Raw genomic sequence first — 24,263 nt, 5'->3', positions numbered from 1 at the left:
GCACTGTATGAACACAAAAAGACAGAGTTAGTGATGAAAGTATGATCACTTATGGGGATATTACATTGATGCTTGTGTAAAAACCAGTCACACAGTATGGTACAACTATCAAAAATAAACTTCTGATTTGGACTCTGTTAAAAGTGCAGATTTTCTTTTTTTAATGTTCCCACAAAGGTTCACTGGGTATTTTTAACTGGATTGAGAAATTAATTATAATTCTCTCCAAAAAAAAATTTAAATGCTTAACTATATCTGCATTTTTTCATTGAACAGAAATTAGAAAAAAATGCTTTCAACTGATCTGTTTCTTAGGACACGCCACCTTTCAAAATGCAGTCCTGATATCTTTGGATTCAAAAAGACTGTTATCAACAGATATCCTTTATTAAACACAAGAGGTATCATTATTTAATATTCACTGAACAAGAAAAGAACTCTTAATAAATCTGATACCTATGTAATATTCAACTCCCATTTGATACCATGGACAAGACATGATTCATCAGACATGCTTGGTTCTACCTTCATTTCAGCACACTAGCAGGTACTGTTTTAACAGGCAGGTCTGGATTATTCCCATTTCATCCTTTCAGCATTGCTCCAGTGATCCAGCACACAGCAATCAAGGACTGACAACTTCTCAGAAACCCTGTCCTTCCCAGTCTCACTCCAAACGGGAGAGGGCAGCTTTCAACAAAGCCATCCATCACTTCTCCCTAACAAGAATTTTGAAAGCAGCCACCTCTCTCAGGCAGGGCCCCCAACACAGCCTGGAGAATACCATTTGCTCTTGGAGCCAAGCACTATGGAAAAAGGGCCACACACTTGGGATTTGCTCCTCCATTTCAGAATCATCAGAGAGGGGCAAAAAAAAAAAAAAAAAAAAAGAAAAAGAGGTAGCAAAATAAAGAGGTAACTAAATACCTGTGCAAATGATTCCTGGAACTCAACACATTTATTTAAAAATGAGCACAGTTTTGCAGCTCACACTGAGTAAACTGGGCTCATGGAATTTGAGGTTGATGTCTGTGGGGGCATTGCAAACTCATTCACTCAAAATAAAGGCTGCCCTATGGAGCACAAAGGGCTTGCCATTAAAAAACCTGTTTGACAGAAAGTAAACATCAGGCATACTAATCTCAACACTGCAAAATATAACTAATTCTGAGAAGTTCATGCCAAAGTCAGTATAGCTCTCAACATCAGTCTTCTCAAGGCAAGCACACACCACTCAACCATCATCACTGACAGACAGCTTCCAGCACTTGTAACCAGATAACCAATGTTTGGTTTTGGGGTGCATTGTGCAATAAACAGACCTCTGCATCTCCTACAGGAAATCACCATCACTAGTACTGCACAACAGAAATCAACCAGCACTCTCTTTTTCTTTCCTAATTTGCTATAGCTATTCCCTGAGGCCTCCATGGACAAAATAACTGATTGCTCTCTCTTTCCTGCTATTTAGGGTTTGAAGAGATGATGCCTATTTTTCTAAACTGACACACACAATTAACAAGAAAGTCTCAAAAGATCCCCTGTGGTGCATTGGAAACCACAGATTCCATTTATAGCCAAGCAAAGTATAATTTTCATAATGCAGTGGAAACACCCAAGAACAGGATTTCAGTTTTGCCTTCCATTTCTCTTTACACATCTACAAGCCTCTGGTGACTGAGATCAGTTTCTAACAGTGCAGACAGAGTTTCTTCTGCCACTTCTTGAAGAGAGTGCCAGCAGGTGATGGCCCATGCCCTGTCAATGCTGTTCAATAATTTAACATGGCTAATACAAGATCAATCTGATTCCATATTCCTTTTAAAAGGTATTTCTTAATTTGTACATAGATTCACCAACCTGTTAGACATAGCTACTGAAGTCTAAACATTATAAATTTAAATCCACAGTGCCTGAAACTCAAGTCCTATGAACTAACAAGACAATTTGCATACATTATAATCAGCTGTACCATCTCTATAGGGGAAAAACACCTCTAGCAACAGCAATTTAACAAACTAATGCCTGCTTTGCTCACAGGGCTCAGTTTTGCCCTACATAACTGAGATGGGTTCTTTGGCAAGATTTGTGATTTAGTTCTGGGTTATGCAAGAAGAATTAATGACTTCTTTAGCCGCACCATTCCTCTGAAACCAGTTCAAAAGAGCTCTGATCCTCCTGTTACCTTTTTGATCCTAAGTGATTTTCATACCACTTCTTCAAAGAGTTTAACATCTTAATCACAATTCAAATGTATTTAATCAAAATACTCCCCAGAATAGAGATAGTTAAATTGGTAATAAAGGATAAAGTACACTGTCTGGCTGTCTGCTTTATACCTCTCTGAAGGAGCTCTAGTGGTTGAAGCCCACATATAACCAAACCAAAAGTGTAATTTTTAGTTTTCCTTTTAAACAGAACACACAATCTGACTGGCTTTTACCTTTTTTTTTTCCCCCTGGAATCAATAGAAAACACATCTGCAGCTATCAGATATCACCTGGGTCTGTATGCAATTTACAAACCATACACTGAAAACTGACACAAAAAATACTTCCAATATTTGCAATATGCACGGGAATGCTCCCTGTTCCTAATGCCTTTCCTCTTAGCTGCTACATCACAGTTCCCATTAATCCCTGAACTCTTCCCTGTCTGCTGAGTTCGTATCCAGTCATGATGATAGCAGCCTCCATCTTAGTATGCTGTAGCTATACATCTTGCTCAGCTAACAAAGAAATAAGGTTTTTTAATGGACTTTGGCATAGTTTTAGGACAGCACCTCTAGCTCTTTCCAAATGCACTTGAAGCATCTAGTTGCTTTCTTTCTCTATCCTCAAGATGTTTTATCTAGATGAAAAAATTAGGTGGATTTCATCAGGAGAATTATTATACTTTTTTGTGAAACCCTCAGAAGCCAAAAATATATGGCTGTCAAAAAAATAACTTTTAAAAAAATGTAGCAGAAATCATGCAAAACACCACACACCAATTTTCTGCTACAAATACTTGTCAAAATAGTAATGACTCAACAATAATATGATTTGTTTAAAATCCTTTGTTCCACTAATATCTCTAAGTAGTAAAAAATATCCCTTTTTATTTAGTTATACCAGATATAAAAATAAATATTTTTAGCCAAGGATGAGGACAGACTACCTCTACTCAGCAGATTCATGTACTTGCTGTCTGACTCCCAGAGGAATGAGCCCTTCCAGCTCCTCTTTGGTCTGCACTGTCAGCTGAGACAGCACCAGAAGGGCTATGGCTTTATTCTGATGAGTGTTTCTTTAACCCATGAAAAATGTTATCAGCCTCTTCAGTGACTACAGCACTTAAGTTATGGGTGAAATTTAATAAAAAAACAACAAAACACAAACATGGAGCAAGAGGATGACATGGCACACCTAGTATTCCCTTTACATAGAGAGCTGTGAGCCCTACCAGTAAGGAAAAAAATTTTATGACAACAACAGATTATTTTAATAGACAGTTTAATTCTTTGTAGCAGTCCAAAAGGAAATACAGAATGTTATTAATTATCATTGTTATGAAATGCATATGGAATATGACAACAACAAAAAATCAAAGCTGTATCCCTACACAAATATAATTTCTTCTTCTGCAAGATCCTTGCTGACAGGGTGAGGCAAGAAGGAAACAATTACCTTTTACTGTTACAACAGCAGAGGGGCATTGTAAGAACTGGCTCATAGCAGGTTCAAATCAAACAAAATTAGATTTCTTCACATGAAGTCCATTGTGGAATTCAGCACCACTGGGTGCAATGAATACTACCACACCTGATTGGTTCCAAAAGTGATGGTCCTGAGATTATTAATAACTACAAAGACACTTTCACTCAGGCAAGCTCAAGACTCACAAGCCATAAATCACTGGAAAATGTGAAAGCACTAATATAAACTCTTCCTGTTCCCACACTCCTCCTGAAGTGCCCACAACAGTTCAGTGAGGATCTTGAGCATAACAGCCTTGAATCAAACCACTTATACCCACTACAATAAAGCCTCTGAGCTACCAAATACATAGTCATTGTTTTTGTGCATACTCTTGCATTTGAATGACCACAAAAAAAGTTCTTGTGCATTTGTTGTAACTTTTTCCATCCAAAAGACAAAACTTTGACTAAGTATCATTATTCTCACCTCTGACTTTTTCCCCCTCCTTACCAATCCTCTAAAATCTCTCCTTTTATAGGTTGGCAAAATATAAATTTCATATTCACATCTTCAGATAAGCTGTAGTTACAAATAACAAGGCAAAAATTATAGTCAAGTAGACAATGCAGTGCCAAGCCAATGCAGATGTTCGCTGAAATTCCCACATGCAAAGGACAGGGAAAGATAGTAAGAAATTGATAACTTGCCTCTCCCACATACTAAATTTGTGGATTTCATTCACAGCAAACAAGAGACCTTCAAGAACTCCAATTTCAACAGTGATATTACAAAAGGAAAGGAATGGGAGGGGACAAAAAAAATCTAACCAAAACATAAAAAACAAATAAACAAAAAAGCCCAACCAGACAAACACACATACACACCAACTAAACAACAAAACCCAAAACAATAAAACATAGCACACACAACATTCAGAATTCCTGATCACAGAGCACACAAGTTGAAATTTACCTAAGTACCCAAACTGAAACTAAAACTCCTTGTATAATGATTAAATAGATTCTACATAAAAATGATAGACAGTCCTCCGCTGTGCATTACCTCGTACAGCAAAATTATCAGAACTGATGGGAAAAAAAAAATCTAATTCCCACCACACAGGCAAAAAAGAAAAATCTCAGAGAGGGATGTAAAATTCTCAGCTCAGATACTCTACAGAGACAGACCCCCACATGATATTCCTATTCCAATTGATACAACTGGTGCAGAGGGAAGCAGGATCTTTCCTGGGACTTCAGTGTCATGCATTTCAGAAGCATCACTCAGTCCAGAGAATAAAAGGATCCAGCTAGAGAAGCAATACAGGAAAGCCCAAGGCAATGCTGAAAGCAAAGCAAACATTTTTATCCCCCCCACAATGCACCCAGGGAGAGGACGCCTGCTTTCACAGCCATGAAGAAACAGCTACATCCACTGGAATACAGCCATGGATAGGTGAGATCAATTGAATCACAACTTTACCACAAGGATCATGATCCCATGGACTGATGTGCCAACTTTTAACCATTTCCTAAAATGGTCTTCCTCTACTGTGGTAATATTTCACTCCTCCAGTGTGCAGCTTAAGTCCCATCACAGAGAGACTCCAAGCCAAAGCTTCCCCTACCACCATCCACTTTTCAAACCGAAAAAGTTTGCACTCAATAATATTAAAATACATTGGGTTAGATTTATTACATCCAGACCTGGACCAGATAACCTCAAACAACTAATAAAGCAACCTGCAGTATCACAGCACTCATCAGGGGTATTGCCAGATACTGAGATCATCTTATGATGGGGTTACCTGGGATTATCCCATCAGCGTTGTTAGGAAAATGAGATACACTGACCAACTCTCAATTGGATTAAGCTGCTGTGGAGGGATCTGTTTTTCAAACTGCATTCAAGAAAAAAAAAAAAAGAAAAAAAAAAAAAAAAAACCTCCTCCCCATACTCCTATACTTCTCAAGACTAAGAACAGAGCATCTGTTCACCATGCCCCTCTTCAACATAATCAGAGGCATGGTCTGAAAGATAATAAAAATACTAAAATAAGTCCCACACAAGAACTATTTTATGTGCATGATACCCTAGTCCTACTATCCAATCCTCAAAGGTCAATATGCAAATTTAAGAATTCTTTGAAAACGCTGGGCACTCATCCAGATGTGTGAATTTACTAGAACAAATCCCAGGCATTAAGATTGAGTGCTCATAAATAAGGACTTGCTTACTCACTGAAGTTTCTAATGACCGTTACAGGTATTAAAACATCTAGGAATCCTAATCCCCAGAGATTTAAGGCAATAGTTAAATGTGGACCAAATCAGCCACAAATCACTAATTACTTGGGAAGTGGAAAGTGCACAGACACTCTCTAAACTTTGGACAAAAACAAGAAAACTGCATTTACCACACAAATAAGTGGTTACACTCCAGAAAACCCCAGGGCTAATATTCCACTATTATTTTTGGAATGCCAGGTTCTTTGTTTAGCTTTTAAATGAAAAATGGTCACACAATTCTTTGTTTAGCTTTTAAATGAGAAATGGGCACACAATTACTTTAAGAGAGAGAGAAAGGCTTAGTAAAGCAGAAACACACTACCTCTGTACAAAATTAAGCCACATAGCATAAGCCAATTGCGGACAAAATCCAGCAACCATAAAAGGTATTTTCCTACCTTCTACATAGAACTCTCTGCCCAGGATTCTTTACCAAAAGTATCCAAATCCTACCTCATACACATAGGAAGTTAGATAAGTGCCCGATGTCACATATTGAAATGATTCTGTATGTCCCAGGAGATGCCCTAGTATGGTAAAATCCAGGTGCAAATGAGCAGAAACAGAGCAAGAGACAGTGTAACAGAAAACCAGCTGGAAGGCAAGACACCTAAGAAATACAGTTGAGAACCCAAAAACACAGAACCATGTGTTCTCCTCATATACAAAAACCACTTGTCTAATCTGACTACAATACTGACACCTCTCCAATACATTTACTACATGTATTCAATGTAAACCAAAACAATCCCATTTTTTCTCCTAAACACATCTTAGGTCTATTTTATAGCCCCCAAAACATGCAATGCTTCCTTTTATACCACAGAGAAGCTGCTTTGAGAGCAGGCTGGTGAATCTGAGACACAGCATTATCCAAAGTAGCAGTAATAACCACCTCTAGTGTAGTTTTTGCTACACCAGTAGGATGACAGACTTCCACAGAGGTACAGTCAAGCCATTTCCTGCATCCACAAAAATTGGCCAGATACCTTAATTTTCTTCAGACTTGTTCCACTAATTAATATTTTGAAACAAGAAGTAGAAGATCTCAGGGTTACTGCATTCCTGATCCAGTTTTAATATACCTTTCTGCACACTTCCAAAGATGCACACAATTAGAAAAAAAAAATCAACATATTAAATACAATCCATATTCACAGGAATTTGCATATGGATTTCTAGTTAAAGTTATTATTAATAAGCACAGTAAGATTACCAGCATGTGCATTACTACTCTGGATGCATTAAAGATGCATCTTTGTCTGCCTTTTTCTTCTGCTTATCTACCCTGTTTAGAATGTTAAACTTCTGTGCTATGTAAATGAAAATATTTAATTATGCAAAGCAAAGTGGAAAGGTTTACATTATTATAATTGAGTTAAATTCTTTCTGCTTTAAGCTCAAATATTGAGAACATAGCTGAACATCTGTTAAGATTTTCGAAGTCCTAAACTGCTGCTTTATAAATTTTAAGAGCTACATGTGAACAATTTGAAGCCTTTTGATGTTAATAAAATTATCATAATATATTCAGTTTTCATGGTTAAAATTAAGGGAAGTCTGAAAGCTTAATGCAAATCCAAGGTGAGAAGCAAATTCAGAAAGAAGTTGCTTGTTTGCGGCAATTTTTCAAGTCTCATGGTAACCAGAATTTATAATTGCAAACAAATGAGTGAACAAATGGCCAAGGAAGCTAAAATAGAACTGTCTCAGGAAAACATCACCTTAAGAGCAACCTGTTCATAGAAAGATGTCTCCTTTAGCAAGAGAAAACCTAATGTTCACAGTTGCATACACAACACTGATTAATTCATTAAAAGGTCAGTGTGACACACTGAAGACTGTAGTCATTTTAAAAGGATACTTGTCCTATGTCTTCACCTAATTATGCTGGGACACTCAGCAAATACACCAGTGTTATGAGCTGTAAAGCATGATGTCAAAGAACTGTATATTTTTATTAACAGAATTTCATTAAATCCTCACACTAAAAATAATCACCACATTGGCCTTCTACTGGGGTACAGAAGTACAAGAAGTCTGAAGGAGCTCAAGCACACATAACTTGAAAGGAGGCAGAAGAAGAACACTCTTGTTCTTCTGCCAGCTCTACCAGCTGCAAAACTGCCACTTCTCAGATCTGAAACACCGAATTTAACATGATACTTAAAAATATTAAAGAAAAAACCTAATTTATTTTGATGTTCAGACTGTGAGATGCTAGAACATGCTGGCTGTTTACTTTCATAAATAGCGGTAACCCTCTTTTCTCTGATCAACCTCACCACGTTTACTTGGCCACAAAGCTAGAGTAATCTGTTCCACAGGGAAACAAATGCAGTTTGCAAAAAAATACATCAGGTTCACTAATTTGGAGCTGCACTCCAAAGTTTCAGACATTCCCTGCCACATACTGGAGTGACTGGCCTTGCACCTGTGCCATGGAATTAGCAATGGGAGAAGGTTTAAACTTTTTTACGTTAATGTTTTGGATGCAAAACTCTTGATCATGCCTTCCTGTGCTGTTTAAGTGAAACTCCACCAACCTTCAAGATCCAGCACCTTCTCCTCACCCAGGCTTCCTCAGGCAGAGGAAGCGACAGCATTCTCAAACACTTACTCAATTGCTGGTTGCCATGCAGATGCTGATGGTTTAAACAAACAAAGAAATGTGGGCAGCAGCTTTTGGCTAGAAGTTTGATTGCACTACTCTGCTTTGCCCATCCCATGCCCTGGAATACCTGTACCAGCTGAGCAAGATGATAGGATTCAGTGCAGGCTCACTGCTGTGTTGGCAGCCTCACAGTGTCACCTCCTCTGAGCGGCTGTGGGATTATTTTGAAATAAAGTGTTACAGAGTCACACTAACCACTCCACAATCACAACTGAAATTTGCTTTCCACGACAGGCCCAGCTCTAATGCTTCTCTCAGGGCAGATACAGATGAAACTACTTAGCTAATTGCAAGCCTGCATACTTAGGTGTGTTGTTAATATCTGATTACTTGGGCTCTAAATATAAGCAGATTTGAGCTTTTTACCACTGATTATGTGTGCTTTCATTGGGTAACCCAACACTGCACAGTTGTGGGGTTTTTAAGGTTAAATCGTTATAAAAGTATCCAAGCCCCAACCCCAGCCCAAGCCAGCATTTCTACTGGGTTTCTCACTTGGCACAGGCTACACTTTATACTGACTGCATAATTTGAAGGCTCTGCCTCACTTGCTTATACCCCACACAGCCTCCCAAGGAAAAACCTCACACCACCGAAGGCATTAAAATGCATTAAGATAGGTAACTGCAAAATGTCATGAGCCCTTACTGACTTCACGGTTTAAGTGTGGGTTTTAATAGAGGCAATATTTCTTCATTGCTAGCCAGTGCAAGATTTGTTACCTACACAATGACTCAACTAAGACATCTTTTATGAGTGATATGTTAAACTAATTAACATTAACCTAGCAGAAGAATCAGGCATAAATTAGAAACCATTTCAGTTAAAGATACAGAGGACTTCTTTATTGATAATTTTCCACAAACAAAAGATGCTGGCCCTTGAAGTATAAGACTTCCTTTTAAAATTAACTGGTTCAGAACTATTATGCTGCCTTTTTTTAAAATACAATTTGTACTTTTTTCAACATAAATTAATAAGGCATGTGTAGCTAGCATAGCAATTCCAAATCCAAGAACTGAAGAGTCAAGACAGAACAAGAACCTTACAAAAACTGTAAGAGACATTAAATACTCCATTATATTTAATTAATTGTTTGTTTCCCTTCAGCCAGTAATGCCTATAGATTTTGACCGCTCTCCTATACAGCAAGTATGGCCCTATACCCAAATGTTCAACTGTTTTTGGCAATATTCTTTAGAGTCCATATTGCTCATATTTTAACACTTATTTTTATAATAGGTATATTAGCAAAAAATTCACCAAAGATATATATGTTGTCCAACAGCTAGATCAATAACCTTCCAGTGAGTGCACCCTGGTTCTCTTTAGAGACACACTAAGTGGTTGTAACTCCCTCAGAATCTACTATCAAGTATCTCTTTGGCAAGTGGTTATTATATTACATTCAACCCCCGCCTCTCCACAGAGATTCTCCTTTTGTTTTTCATCGAGGAAATTGTTCTTACATAAACAGAGCTAGAGAGAGATACCCTGTCTGACTTACTGTCTTTTGCAGTGATGGCAGTACATGATCCAAAACAAGTCTTTGCCAAGAAGTTAATCCAGGCACTGACCTGAGATAACCAGATCTTCTTCATCTCTCTCTTCAGCCTGAGAGCATTCAGAAAAAAAAAAAAAAAAAAAAAAAAAAAAAAAAAAAAAAAAAAAAAAAAAAAACCAAGAATAAAGACACCCTGCTCCTCTTACAAACATTATGGACATAAACCACTGCACAGGGTAGAAAACCACATGGGAACGTGTTAGATGCAAAATGGCTCCTGGCATCTCCTGGGGTGTTTGCACAGCGCTGTTCACTCTAAGCAACCAGAAGCCTCAAATATACACTGCTTTAATCCAGCACCCATCACTCAGAAACATCATTTCTGATACAGCAGAGCAACAAACCAGAGAGCTCCCTGCCATTTCATTTTTAGAAACAATCTACCAGACTACAGCAGGTGTGCAAATCTTTATTTTTAATAGTGATGTTTTGCAACATCTATAATATACTCTCCTACAAAGCCATTGGACAGCCCAACTATGCTTCACAGGACTGCACCAACACTATAACAAAATGCTCAAGATGTATAACCCTGAGCAACAATCTCAACAAAAGAATGAATTCTTATTCTGCCTCTTTATTGTCTTATTCTCTCTGATCTGTCATATCTTAACTTATCGCCTTTTGCAATAGAGTTCAGGGGAAAAAAACTATTTCAGCTGCAACATGCAATCCAAGGTCAAAGTGACAGATTTCTTTGCATTTACAAATGCAAAGAAATCAGTCTGGAAATGGTTCTGGTCTTCCTTCGCAAACATCCTTTCACTTGTCTCAATTATAGGTCCACTAATACACCTACCCTGCATGAAGTCCACAAGTAGCATTCCATCCATAATTTTGATTGTACTCAAAACAATTGCTACTGAAGGTGTTTTTGAAAAATGTTAAAAATAGTCACCTCTAGCCATTTTAAAACATTACACTGTATATAATTCAAAGCAATGAATTCCACAAAAACCAGCACACATAGTGGGAATATACATATATATACATTGTACATCACACCAAAATTGAATCTATATTGATTACCAGTGGAAGAAACTAATTTTTTTATGTGCTTGTCAAAGGTACATTTCAGCTATGCCTTGTTACTCTTCAGTGGTGCCTTTTGGGAGGGTGAAGGGGAAGAGAGAGAAGTATGCCTGAAAGTGTTTTACAGCTGATTACAGTGAATTCTTTCTACTGACACTTTTCCATTATATGTTTTTTAACACATCAGAATATGCACACAGGATGGATGTAATTTAATAAACAAACTGTTAAACTGGAATAGGATATGTTTCATTCTGAGTACCCAAAACTCCAAAACAAAGAGGGAAGATAGCATTGAAGACCACCAACAAAAGACAACAAGAAGCAAGGTCTGGAGAAAAACAAGACACTGCTCCAAACAGAGAGGAAAAAAATCACTTTTCTCCTTCATGAAGCTGCCTCAGTCACACCTTTGGTTCTGGACTACATGGTATGCATTTTTATATGTTTATATCTATAATATAAACACATAATCTGTGTGAATACACATATAGGTACTCTGGTGTCTGATATGCTTTTCCAAAAACTCTAGCCATCAGTATGACCACTGAAGTCAACAACTTTTTTTTTTCAATTTTTTTTTTTCAATTACTTGGCTCCATGAAAAATTGACCTGGATGACTGGATTTAGACACAGCAGCTGAAATTGGTGGCTAAACAAGAAAAAAAAATGTGCTCTGCATAACCCAAATTGGCTGACGAAAATATTTCAGGTGTTAATTTTGAGCTACTACACATAACAATTAATACAAGGAAGGTGCTATTTATGAGTTTTATTAAATAAGGCATTTAAAATAAACTACTATCAAATTAATCTTCCATCTAGATGCATTATGTGGTCCAAGACCAATCTCAGTGGACATTGAGCAAATTGTTCATCTCTTTCTTTGGGAAGACAGAACAATTTTTCTTATAGCTGCATTTAAAACTTCCTTTTCAGTCCTATTACTAGGTGAACTGCTGTCAGGAAAACACGCCAGGTTATAGACCCCTTCCTACACTGGCCAAGCACTGGAATTCCTGCAGGGGATATATATCAAACCCTGCTATGATCTCGGGCACAGATTTTAACTGCATGCAAAAGCAAAGCTGTAAAGCCATATAATGCATAGTCTTAAGGCTATAAAAATAATGTATACAAATCCTGAAGATGAGAGGCAACTGCATGATAAAGAGCAAGCTTTTGGGTTTAGAATTACATTTCTTTCATTCCTTCTTTTTTGAGTGCAGTTTCAATTTTAAAAAGAAAAAAGGTCAGGCACGAAAACACAAAGTTGTAAACCTGAACCACCCTTCTTTCCAGTGTCTGATTTTCAGTGAGGAGCCATGCCTATACAAGATTCACAAGTCCAGTCCAGGAGCTTGAATGAATAAACCTACTGGTTACATGGTATCATAAAACTTTGAATATGGCAAAATTAAGCCCCAGAGATGGATGATGAAAAGAGTGCTATCTTATCCATCTTTTTAACAAAAAGGCCAAGTATCTTTTGTCAGGGCAAGAGAGCATCTCTTTCAATGCTTGAAGCTCAAAGCCTTGAAACAACAGCCTCTCTACAAAGCACAATTGAGTTCATGTTCATACACACCCCCAGGAGACCCCAATGAAAACCCCCTGAGCTACCCCCAGCTCAGGTCAGCTCCAGCACCAGCAGAGATGAATCCATATCATACCCAAGCCAAACAGAAAAGCAACAATTGACAGATGAAGTACAGTAGCACAATTATACAAAGTAGCTTACAGGCCTAATTTAATACCTGGTGTGGCAGCACACCAGCCTGCGCCAAAAGCATCAAGATGCTTAAAAACATCTCGGTGTTCGCTGCATAATCCAAGGTACCTTCCTATGTACTCTGGAGCCACCACAAATTTCATTAATTTCAGAAAACAGGCACAGATCAATACTGGTACCAATCAAAAACCAAGTTTCCAATTCTGAAAGACAACTAAATGAACAGGCACACAAAGTTTCACCTCTGAGATAATCTGAAAACAACATGTGCAACTCCTGAAACACTTACCTAAATTAACTGTTGCTTAGAACAGTGTTGCAAAGAGAAACAGAAGATAGTAAGTTGCATCCTCAATTGAAGGTTGCACTGATACAGGGAGACATTTAATTCAAAATGTGCAAAGCTAAAGTTACTTTTGTTTCCTTTCACAGCATTAAACATCACAATTTTTTCATAGATCAAAAAAGAAGCCAACATTATCAATGTCTGAGATATTTATTACTTACGCCACAGCCATTTAAGGATTTCACTCCATTTTCCTATTAGAAATGCTCTGATGGCACAGGAGTCCTGACACATAAATTATGACAAACAGCTTCTCATCCATTTCCACAAAATCCACGTCTCTTTCCTCAATCCCATCCACCACTACCAACTAGCCCTTGTTTTCAAAATGTCTCTCCACTTCCTTCCCTCACCAATCATCACTGGCTCACAACCAAGTCAGACTCCATCCTTACCAACCCAGAATATCCACTCCCGGTGCTCACTTATTAATTTCATGGCAATCACATGCCTCCTCTTTCCATACCCAGCTGCCTCCCAGGCCTGCAAGAAATTCCATGAAAACATGCATGATTCTGCTTTAGCACTCTCTCTTATCTCTGATATGGAAGTAATGCTGGCATCCAGAGCAACACCACACTCATCGCCCCATGTGGGACTTAAGGTTTCAAAATTAATTTACAAAACAAAAAATAAAAACCCAGAGAAAAGTGACATAAATATTTATACTGAAACCTTTGGAACCTTTGAGATGTATTAAAATGCAGTTAATTTCAGAGTTGCAATATCATTCTTAAATAGAAGGACTGTAGCTTTAGTTTACAAATATAATGAAATAAAATCCCTTTTCAATTTTTCGCAGCAGTAGACACAGACACGTGGACTAGGTAGGAGCTTTTTCATTCTTTCTTCTTTGTACAGAGTCAAATTCAATTTCTTCTCACTAATCTACAATATTCATGAATTTAAATATAGAATCCACACTTGTAGGAGTCTCATAAACTTTTGGGGGAAGTATTGTCCCAGTCCTCTAAGGCCAGAACTAATTTTGTGTTAAAATATTCTAAGTCCCCCTAGCTTATCCATTTCCCCCTACCAAACCCAAACACATCTATGCATGTCAATCAAGGAAAGGTCAAGATATCAAGCACAATATGACCCTACCTCAAGATTCACCAATAACTTGTGATAAATGTAATGTTATGACAATGCAAGTAAAAAAAAATAAATAAATAAAAATAGAATCCATTAGTGACTTGGAAAGCTTCTTGCTACAAAAAATAAATCCAGTCAAGAAACAGAAAACTATTCCAGACACCATATGCCTCTGTCCTGACATTACTGAAAGCACTTTACAGAAAAAGCAGGTCACGTGTTGGAAGCTTTGTTTTCATTTCAAGTCTTCATGCAATTGTTTCTCAATCATAACTGCAATACAAGGTGTGGGGGATTGTGGTTTGTGTAAATCCACACCCAAATTTCAAGATGAAGCTCTCTCTTTCCAGCCTTGGTTGACTTCCTTGTACCTCTCATAAAAATTTGTTCTGACAAGAAAAGAAACAAACTTGGTACTCCAATGGTTATATTGCTTCTGTAAGAGTACTGTACCTCAAGTTGCATAATAAGATGACAAGCCAGTGAAAGGAGAAAAATAAAAAAAAAAAAAAGTAAACATAATATTTGCAATTATGATTTCTACTATAGTAAGCTATACATTTCACACAGGAGATTAATCCAGCCTCGAGCAAAATATGAAAAAAAAAAAAAAAAAAAAAAAAAAAAAACAAAAAACCACAGACAATTATCAATAGTATTTTCTATGGAACCAAAGATACAAAGACAATTCCATTTGAGTAACGTGCTGTGACCTACGGCTTCCACCTTGCTTTCTCAGTGAAGACCATGAAGTGACTATTTACCATGCCTCCTCATAATTGCCCAATACTCTTTAGACTGCCTGGGAGCCCTTTCAGGGACTAACAATCCTATGTCCAAGAGCTTCCTCCAAAAATTTTACCCAAGAACCAAACTGTGCCTCCAAATCCTGAAGAGGACACTCTGATGAAGTGTCCAAGAAGAACGCTTCCTTGTCCTTCATTGCCAGAAGCAGGGCCTCTCACAGGAGGGGTGAAAGGCAGCAAGCCCTCAGGAAAGCATCCCTATCTCCATTTTGTATCAGGAACCCCCAGGCAGGGCACACATTGGTCTACAGAAATTTCTAGCTCACTTGGGAATTCATGCATCAAGAAAAACTATTCAACCAAAGGGAAGGAACAGTCAAAGAAATCAAGTCTTTATCACATTTTCCTTTCTACCTTCCTACATGTTAATGAATAGGAAGTTACTCCATGTGTCATCTCCTCTTCCCCTTAAAAATCTGTCAGTAATAAAACCTGCTGCCCATTTCTCACAATGCACAACTCCAACAATGCAACTCACCTGCCCACACACACTACACTGTAAAATTTGCACTCCTTGCAGCCTGTTAAATCTCTTCCACACTCAGGCAGGGTTGGCCTGAAAGACCCTCATGCTTACTCTCACCTCAGTTACACAAACCGAAACACTTTCTCAAACAACCAAGTACATTGGCTACAAGATTTCCTTAAATGAGAGCACAGTTCAAAAGAGGAATCACTGTTTAAACTGTCTGGATTTTGTTTAATTTGTTTTAGGTGCAAATTGTGCTACCAGAATAAAATTCCAGGGTAGGCTTGTGAGGGGGAGTTCAGAACTCTCTCCCTCCCCCCCAAAAAAAAAGCCACACTGCCTCAAAATACCTGCAAGGATTTCAATCACCTTCCAGGATGATCACAGGCAAAGCAAGCCACTGCCAAATTGCAACCAAAGACAAATCACAGAAACAACCTCTTTCCCACACTTCAGGCTCCAATGCCCAAAAACCTCCTCTCAAGCAGTAGCTCGTCCCAACCAGCCCCCTCTGAGAGCATCAAGGCTCCTTTCCAACCCAAGGAAAGGTGGTCCCCATCACCCCTCCCAGGGCCCAGGTGCTGCTCCTTCCCCATAGTTCTCAGCCTCCACCCAACCCTGATGCATCTGGTGCCTTTGCTGGGACTGGTCCCAGCAGAAAAGTACAGGAACACTCCAGCCAGGGCCCCCAGAAAGCACTTCCCCATCTCTCTGCAAGCCCCAAAAGGGTCTCATCTCCTACCAACGCAGCACACCTCCCAACTGGGAACTACCACGCTGAACATTTTCTATCTGGCCCTGCTTTTCTTCTCTCTGCAGATCTCATCTCCAAATAGGAGAATGATTCTTTGCATTTTATTGGAAATTGTCCAAAGAAATTTGAAGACAGATAAATTGTAATTTTTAACAGTTTGTCACCAAGTTATTAATGCTTGATATGTTCAAAGTACAAGCAAATGCAAATATATCTAATAATTTTCCTACTATATCCAGAATTTTATGGCAATGATAAAATTCAATCTACACAAACTCTCAGATTAGGCCAAGGACTAGTTTCTATACCTTGTTAATTATAAGTAAAAATTTCCCTCAATTTACAGTGCTGATTAAATTAATAGCTTTCATGCAGATAAATGAAGAGTACCTCCATGTCAAATTTAGTTTTTCTGAAGAGTGGCAAGTGCCTGAGAAGAAACTCAATTAGAACAAAATCTTCACAGACACAAAAAAAGGATTGTGGTTTTGATTTTCTTCAAATATAGAAATATATTAACTGGGCTTCTTTTCCAAGACGACACTAGATAGCAGCTCTAAGTATTTTCATCCATAATCTATTTATTATTCTCTGTCTTCTCTTTCCACAAACAGCCCAAGATTTTCCATTTCTGAGACTTCAAATTAAAGACTTTCATATGGCTAGCTTCAGTCATGCAAAGTTCAAAAATAGTATAAATGCAGAACAGTATTAAGACCGTAAGTCTAAATGCACATTAATTGCATCCAGTATGCAACAAAAAGCTTACCCACAATAATCAAGAAAATTAAGAGTAGGTCTTTATTAAAACACAGTCAGAACCAGGAAATTAGAACTGTATTGCTTCTTGTATCTCTGTTTACTACAGGAAAGGATCACAAGTGATTATTCGTTCAGATTTCTGTTTTGCTCTAAAGTAGGCCAGCCAGCTCAGCACTTTTCTTAAGATTATGAATACTTGTCTGCCCTACATATGGTTTAGGCTGAAACCAATCAGTTGAGCTGAAACATGTAGCAAAACCAACTATTTTCACATCATTCATTTTCAGCTATAACGAAGTACACACAACAGGTATGAAAGGATCAGATTTTAAATACTTTTAAAATTTGCTTTGCCATTAGCACAGTTCACTAAGGAGCTCACTGATTTCCTCACTATCAGATTAACACTTTATCTAGATTCAAGAATAATTTGTTGTTCATTAATAACTCTTTAATCACTTATTTTCTCTGCTAGTTTCCAGTTCATTCTTTTACATCGATTAATTCATTTAGTAGGAAAATTGAGAGCTGAACTGCATCTAGTAGACTTTCATATTACTAGGACATTCAGGATGCAAGCACAATCTGAAAGAAGCCTTACATCAAAACTTTAAAAACATATGAAACAAAATAATTCCTTGAATTTTTAACTGAAATACTTTTGTTTGCTCTTTCTCCCCTACACAGGCCATCCTTGAGATTTTTGTTGTTATTTGGAGGAAAAGAGGTTAAATCATAGAAGATTGCTACCTTGAGTTCAAAATAGAAAACAGTAACATCTTCAAACAAACTGGGCTATTTGGAAGATCAGAACTGCAGAAAGTGCTTTGCTTAAATTGTCTTTAACTTATTTTTCATGAAAGTTAGGTAGTCTCATTTTCTAGAGCTTCTAAGCACTCATAGTATCTATGAAATCATTATCTTCAAAATATAAGTTAATTATGGAAAAAAAAACTTTCATATTTGGGTTTGCCTTTTCCATTTAAGACATAAACATTATCAAGCCATTAGTATGACATTTCTGTCAGATTAATGCCACTCAAAACTCTTGGCAGGTATCAGTAGCAAGGCAAAACAAAAAAAAAAAAACAAAAAAAAAAAAAAAAAAAAAAAAAAAGAAAAGGCTACAAAGAAGGTTTGTTTAAAACAAAGACAAGTATTTGTATTTAGTATACTGATGTTTGAGACAGTATTTTTGCACCAGGGGAGAAGCATACCTCTCATCAGCTGCAGAACCTTGGTGTCACGTGGCAATATAATCCAAATGGGTCTCAGCAGCACGTTCCACAATATCCACAAGTCTCAGCATGGGGCTTTTCCACTTCCCCCAAGAGACCGTTAACCATTACTATGAATCCAAACAGCTAAGATGCTAGGCAGCCATATGGTCCAGTTTGAAACATGTCAAGCAGCCCTGAGGAATCCCAAGCTGTATTCCACCATTTGAAGAGTAATGCAATATGGCACCCATCACAGACTGATGTTCTGGCAGCCATCCCATTTTCCCAACAATCATGTTGTGACCTGTTCAAATTTGAGGAAGACGTGTTAGTTCAGCACAGTAACTCTGCCACACCACTCGGTGACTAACATAAAAATATAAAGTTACGTTCTTCTGGATAATTTCAAACACAAATTTCTTCACAGATTTAGACATATCCTAAACTCAAAGCCTGGTGATGGCATTTTGCTTTAAAAACATTGTGGGGCTGAAGTTTAAGAAAAAGGCTTTCATATATCTATACAGATTGCACAGTCTTACCTTCCAGAAAGCACAGAAGTGACAGGGGAAAAGGTAATATAAAGGCTCTTCTACTGCCCTGGCACGTATTTAAAAACTAATGAAAATGGTAAGTCAATTTAAAAAAACCCGCAAGTAGCAAAAATAAAACTCATCAACACTTTTGAGGGAAACGTGATCTACTCTGCCTTCTTAGCCCTGTTGAAGTGTCTGCCCACAGCACCTCCACCAGCAGATGTGCTACTTCAGTTGGGACCTAAACTTTGAGCACCACTGATGGCATTTGGCCCTGGATGAAGCCAAAGTAGCCAAATTCACATCAGTCTATTCTGGTAGCCCCTCTCTGCAATTCCTTCAGGGGTGCAAAAAGAAAATTTTACTTAGGTTGGGAAGAGGACTATAAGGAATGGAGAAAAAATCTGAGTACTCTGCACAGGAGGGAACAATGACATGAAGAATAACATTGGGTCTGCCAAGATGGAGAAGGGGAAAGGGAAAAGAACAAACTTCCACACTAAGGACAATGGATAGGAACTAGAAGAAGCTTTTAGGGACTGGAAGATGCATGTACACAGAGACAAAGATGAGAAGAAAGGAGAAAGTGAGCATTTGTGAACAAGAATTATAGCTAGAAGCTCTGTCTGAGTAACTGGGTAACATGGATGTAAGGCAGTCCACAGAAGAATAAGTTCAGGAGAGAACAAGAAGAAGCTTTATGTTTGTTTCACATCAGGAGAAACAAGCATTTCTACGCATGGAGGAAAGGAAAGATCCTGGCAAAAATCCTGACCAGGACTTTTCATCTTTTTCATGAGAAATGCAAGCATAACGGCAGAAGAGTAGGTGGGAAGAGATTAAGGAGGAGGAGAATGAATAATAATAAAAAGTAAAAAGTAGACTTCAGAAATTCTGAAATGGGTAGATCTAAGGAGAGAGGGGGCACAATTAGGAAATTGGGACAAGAAAACAGAAGAAAGTAGAGGACTAGGATGAAAAAAGATAAAAATGGACAGTTATTACATAGCACAGTAAAAGAGGATGGGAAAATAATAAGGTACTAAATTGATCAAGATAATTAAGAAAAGTACAAAGAGCTCACAAGTAAGTTTTCTGGAGTTGTGATGCTTGCTCTAGAAAGCGTGAACCAAAAGGAATGGAACAAAACCCAAGGCAACTATCTCGTTTTCAAAGGGACGAAGGGACTTGCACTGAAGCCCAGCCGAGGAAGGGCCAGCATGGGCTGACCCTTCCCACTCCCCTTTGCTACGATCAATGCAGTCGGAAGAACAAAGTCCTCCCTCTGGTCCGTCCCTCTTCTCCAAAAATTGTCCCTCGGCACTGCTGCGCACCTTGGCTCCTTGGGATGGTCCCAAGGAGCAACGTGTTACCCTCTCTGGTGTCTCGGGCCCCGCGACCCAAGCTGGCACACGGTGGAGTGCCCACCTTGCCCCTGCTGCCCGCTGCCCTGCCCAAACCAGTCCCACGGCCTTCACCAGCCCCCCACTCCCTGGCCAGGGCCGCCAGGACTCCCCACAATCCCATCAAGATTTCCCCGTCTTCAGCTTTTCTCTGTCCCAACTTTAAAAACACAGCCCGATCCAGAAAGCCCTCCGAGTCCACTTTGGCTCCCCACCAAAGGAAAAAAAAAAAAAATTTAAATCTCTAAAATAAAACAAAGCAGGGACAAGAAGGAGGCAAGCCCCCCACCACGACTAGTGTCCCCCAGCCCGCATTACGAGAGTTCGGGCGGAATGACTGCCTTACCCTCCCCAAAAATACCTGCATGTGCTCCCAAAAGTACAAAGGAAAGGCTGGGCTGGTCCGCAGACGCCTCGGTTGCGCTCCCAGACCCGGGTGCGGATGGCAGGGTGGAGGGGGGAACGACGAGGGAGCCGGGAAAGAACAATAAACCTAACGTCCAAACGTACCTTCTCCTTTCTCTAAACTGTGAAACCAGATTTCTTTAGAAGTCTACGGCGGGGGTCTTTGCTTTTAAGCGGCGGGAGAGCTCGAAAAAAGTTGAGCAAATCTCTTCCGATAAAGTTGCCGAAGATGAGTTAACCCGGGAGAGGCGAGGAAGAGATGGAGAGTTCATCCGAGTTTCTCCTTTTGTTCAAGTTGCCCGAGCAGACAAAGAGCCGGCAGCGGCGGCAGGTCCCCCGCGCCCCTGCTCCCCCCGCGGTCCGAGCGCCGCCGGGGTCCCGTACTGCCCTCGCCCCCCGCCTCCTCCCACCACCGCAACTTTCCGTCTGCTCCATCCCTCCTCAGCCCCGACCCCGGCTCCGGCGCAAAACTTCCCTCGAACTGAACCTCCCAGAAAAAGAAAACAATTTAATTCAAGGCGGGGGAGTAGGGGGCTGGAAAGGGAGAGAACCATCTCTCAAATCATTATTTCCGGTAGATGCACCTCTTTGTTTGGATTCCCCCGACTGTCAGTGAGGACAAGTCTCTGGAGATATGCTTTCGGACAGTTTGATCTGCAGGAAAGAGACGGGCAAACGCAGGACATAAAGAAAAATAACTTTAAAAGAAAGAAAAGGAGGGGGGAAAAGTAAATAGAAAACAATATAAAACTGCGGAGTTGCGAAACGAACCCGTTTTTCATGGACACGGGAAGTACATAAATAAACAACTGAAGGGGAATTTCGGATAACTGTTGGTTCTCCTCCCCTTCCCCTTCGCACTTTTCCAGAGAACGTAACAGAAAAAGCCCCCCGAAACCTCCTGGCCGGCTCCGTGCCACCGCCACCAGCTCCTGGCATCCCTACCTGTTGCGTAAAGCGTAAAGATGGGGCCGACCGCATCCGTCCCAAAGAACCCCAAAGGGAAGGAGGGGACCTCCCGCACCCCACGGCCCCTCCATCTGCCCTCCGGCAGGCCCCACGGGGACACCCGTCATGGGCGTCGCTGGCAGCCTCGGCGCGTCTCCGGCGGAACGCGCGGGCGCCCCGCGCCCTGCCCGGCCCCGCTCCGCGGGCGGCCGTCGGGGCGCCCAGGTCCCCGCCGAAAGTTTGGCGGGGCGGGGCCGGGGTGCGCCGCGGCCTCGCACCGAGACAAAAGGAGCGCGGAGCAGCGCTGCAACTCACCTTGGAGGGAGAGAGTGAGGCTGAAGAGACACCTTCCGCCTCAGTCCTCCACCTCCTCTTTCCCACCCCCTGCCCCTGTGGCGACGGCGGGGCCGTGGGACAGGCTCATGCTGGGGACCGGGGAGCAATCACCCGGCTAGCCCCGCCAAGGGTCCGCTCCCCGGCGCTAAACAAAAGCATGGGGGAGCGGCCCTGCCGCCCCCGCCCCCGCCTGCCTCCGCTGTTCCTAACTTTTTGGGGTCCACCTAGCATCCCAGCGAGCCGGCCCCGCGATCGGGAAGGACGGGGAAGAGCGGCGGTGCGCCCAGAGCGGGACCCCCACGTCGGGGCAGCGGGCCCGGGGCTGCCGGCAGGGCGGGAGCGCTGCCGGGAGGTGTCGCCGGGTGGGGGGGCCACGACACGGACCCGCTGCTCATTGTCTGTCCGAGGGTGTTTCCGTGGCTGGGCGGCGTGGAGGGTACGTGGGCGTCCACAGCACGTGCGGCGGTCTTGTGAGTTTGTGCACTCGCTGTGCACAGTGGACATGGGTACCAAAGGCTCCAGCCCTCAGGACCTTGCCTACCAGGCCTGAAGGATGTCCCCAGTGCTGTTTACTTTATTTTCTTTTCTCTTTTTGGTTTGTTTTTGTGTTGATTCAGTTGGGAGATTTTTGTGTTTGGTTTGGTTTTCTTGCCTTAGAAGCAAGCGGAACCTTGAAAAAGTTACAAGGAAATGGTAGTTAATAGCAGCCCACACCCAGAATGGTAGGGCTAGTTTTTCAAAGTCAGATAACAGAGGATGATCTTGAGATGCGGAATTTTTTTTGGAAGGAAGAAGGGGCACACTATTTAGCCTTTGGTTGCATTGTCCTGTTGACAATTTTTACAGTCCCTGCTCACCTATAACTCCTCCTATTCTCCTTCAGTTCATGTTCATTTCATGCCAACAATGCCCAGCTTGTCCTTTTCCCAGCTTCTTTCCCTGTCCCGATCTTCCCTAGCTTTGAGACTTATTCAAACCATTTCCTCCTACACAATAATGTCAGCCTCAATATTTTGTTCTTTAAAACATTTTGCAACTCCCTACTCAGAATCAATCTTTTTATTCTCGCGCCCCAGAGAAACTGCCCCCAGCTCTTCCATTGCTGCCTGTGATTTATGTTGCTCTCGAGCATTTTCTTCCTACATTCTGCTGCAATGTACATTGCTGTTGGTTTTCGTTACAGATTTCTGTGGTGAAATGATAATACATATAGTGTAATGCCTGGCATGAGAAGTGCAGCCTTGTGGTCACTCTTTACCATTCACCCTCTTCAGCTCTTCTGCACCGAGTGCTCTAGAGCAAGTATCATAACACTTTTAAAATTTTCTCTTAAATTACTTTCTATGCACTGTTTCTCCCTTCCATCCATTTCTGACTTTTCACAGATTTTTATTCTCTCCATCTACACTATTTCCATGGTTGTTTTGTCCATGTTTCCACCTCTGCACTTTTGTTTCCTTAATCTTTTGGTTTTATGGTGGAAGCGGAATGTTGACCGCACCTTTCCTTACTTCCACCCATATTTTCTCTGGTTTTCACATACACTCTCTTAGCAGGGCACAGTGAAGTCCAGCAAACATGTACTCTTCTGCTAACATATGTATATATATATATGTGTATACATATATATATATATATTTATATATATATATATGTGTGTGTGTGTGTGTGTGTGTGTGTGTGTTTCGTTCCCAGATGATTCCCAGATCCTCATTGCTTGGACAGTGGAACACTATCCTGTTGTTTGCTGGTTGTGCATTGTGGCACAACCAGCAAACATCTTACAAAGGACTGCCCTTGGTGGCTTTATTTGGAAAAACAGGAATTGTACAAGCATCTCCTTGTGTCAAGGTATTTTGGCTTTGGCAGACATCAATGACATGTTGCATAAAGGTATAACTTGCTGAGAATTTGTGAAGATGTTGACTTGCCCCATGGTCTGCCAGCTGAGTTGGAGTTTGTGGGTCAGGTCAATACGATCACCCAGGTGCTCTTCTTTTCTTCCCTTAGAAGCAGGAGGCCAAAAGCTTCTAAAAGATATAATCATATACATTGTAGCTCTCTGGTACTGGTGCTATTTAAACAAAGACTGTGTCTACATTATTATTTCATTATGAGTGATAAAGGTTACTAATCATTGGATCAGAGGTCACCAGTTGCCTAAGGTCATGGATCATATTCAATACACATAAAGGGAGAAGAGTCACCATTG

The 24,263-nt window shown here is 40.3% G+C and overlaps 1 long non-coding RNA gene across 6 annotated transcripts in view; it reads right to left on the bottom strand.

Annotated features, from left to right (window-relative positions):
• Positions 1–21,927, bottom strand: part of LOC137479599 (uncharacterized) — a 191,040-nt gene extending 169,113 nt beyond the window's left edge. For 3 of the 6 annotated variants that reach the window (XR_011002390.1, XR_011002387.1, XR_011002391.1), the window contains exons 1-2: positions 20,873–21,688; positions 18,421–18,727 (exon numbers count right to left, since the gene is read on the bottom strand). This is a non-coding gene — a long non-coding RNA (uncharacterized lncRNA). The other 3 variants (XR_011002392.1, XR_011002394.1, XR_011002393.1) reach the window with 3 other exon arrangements.
• Between the last annotated feature and the right edge of the window lie 2,336 nt (positions 21,928–24,263).

Source organism: Anomalospiza imberbis, chromosome 1 (assembly GCF_031753505.1).
Source record: "Anomalospiza imberbis isolate Cuckoo-Finch-1a 21T00152 chromosome 1, ASM3175350v1, whole genome shotgun sequence".
NCBI lineage: Eukaryota > Metazoa > Chordata > Aves > Passeriformes > Viduidae > Anomalospiza > Anomalospiza imberbis.
Note: the sequence above shows the minus strand (reverse complement) of the source record. Positions and strands in the feature narration are given on the sequence as shown.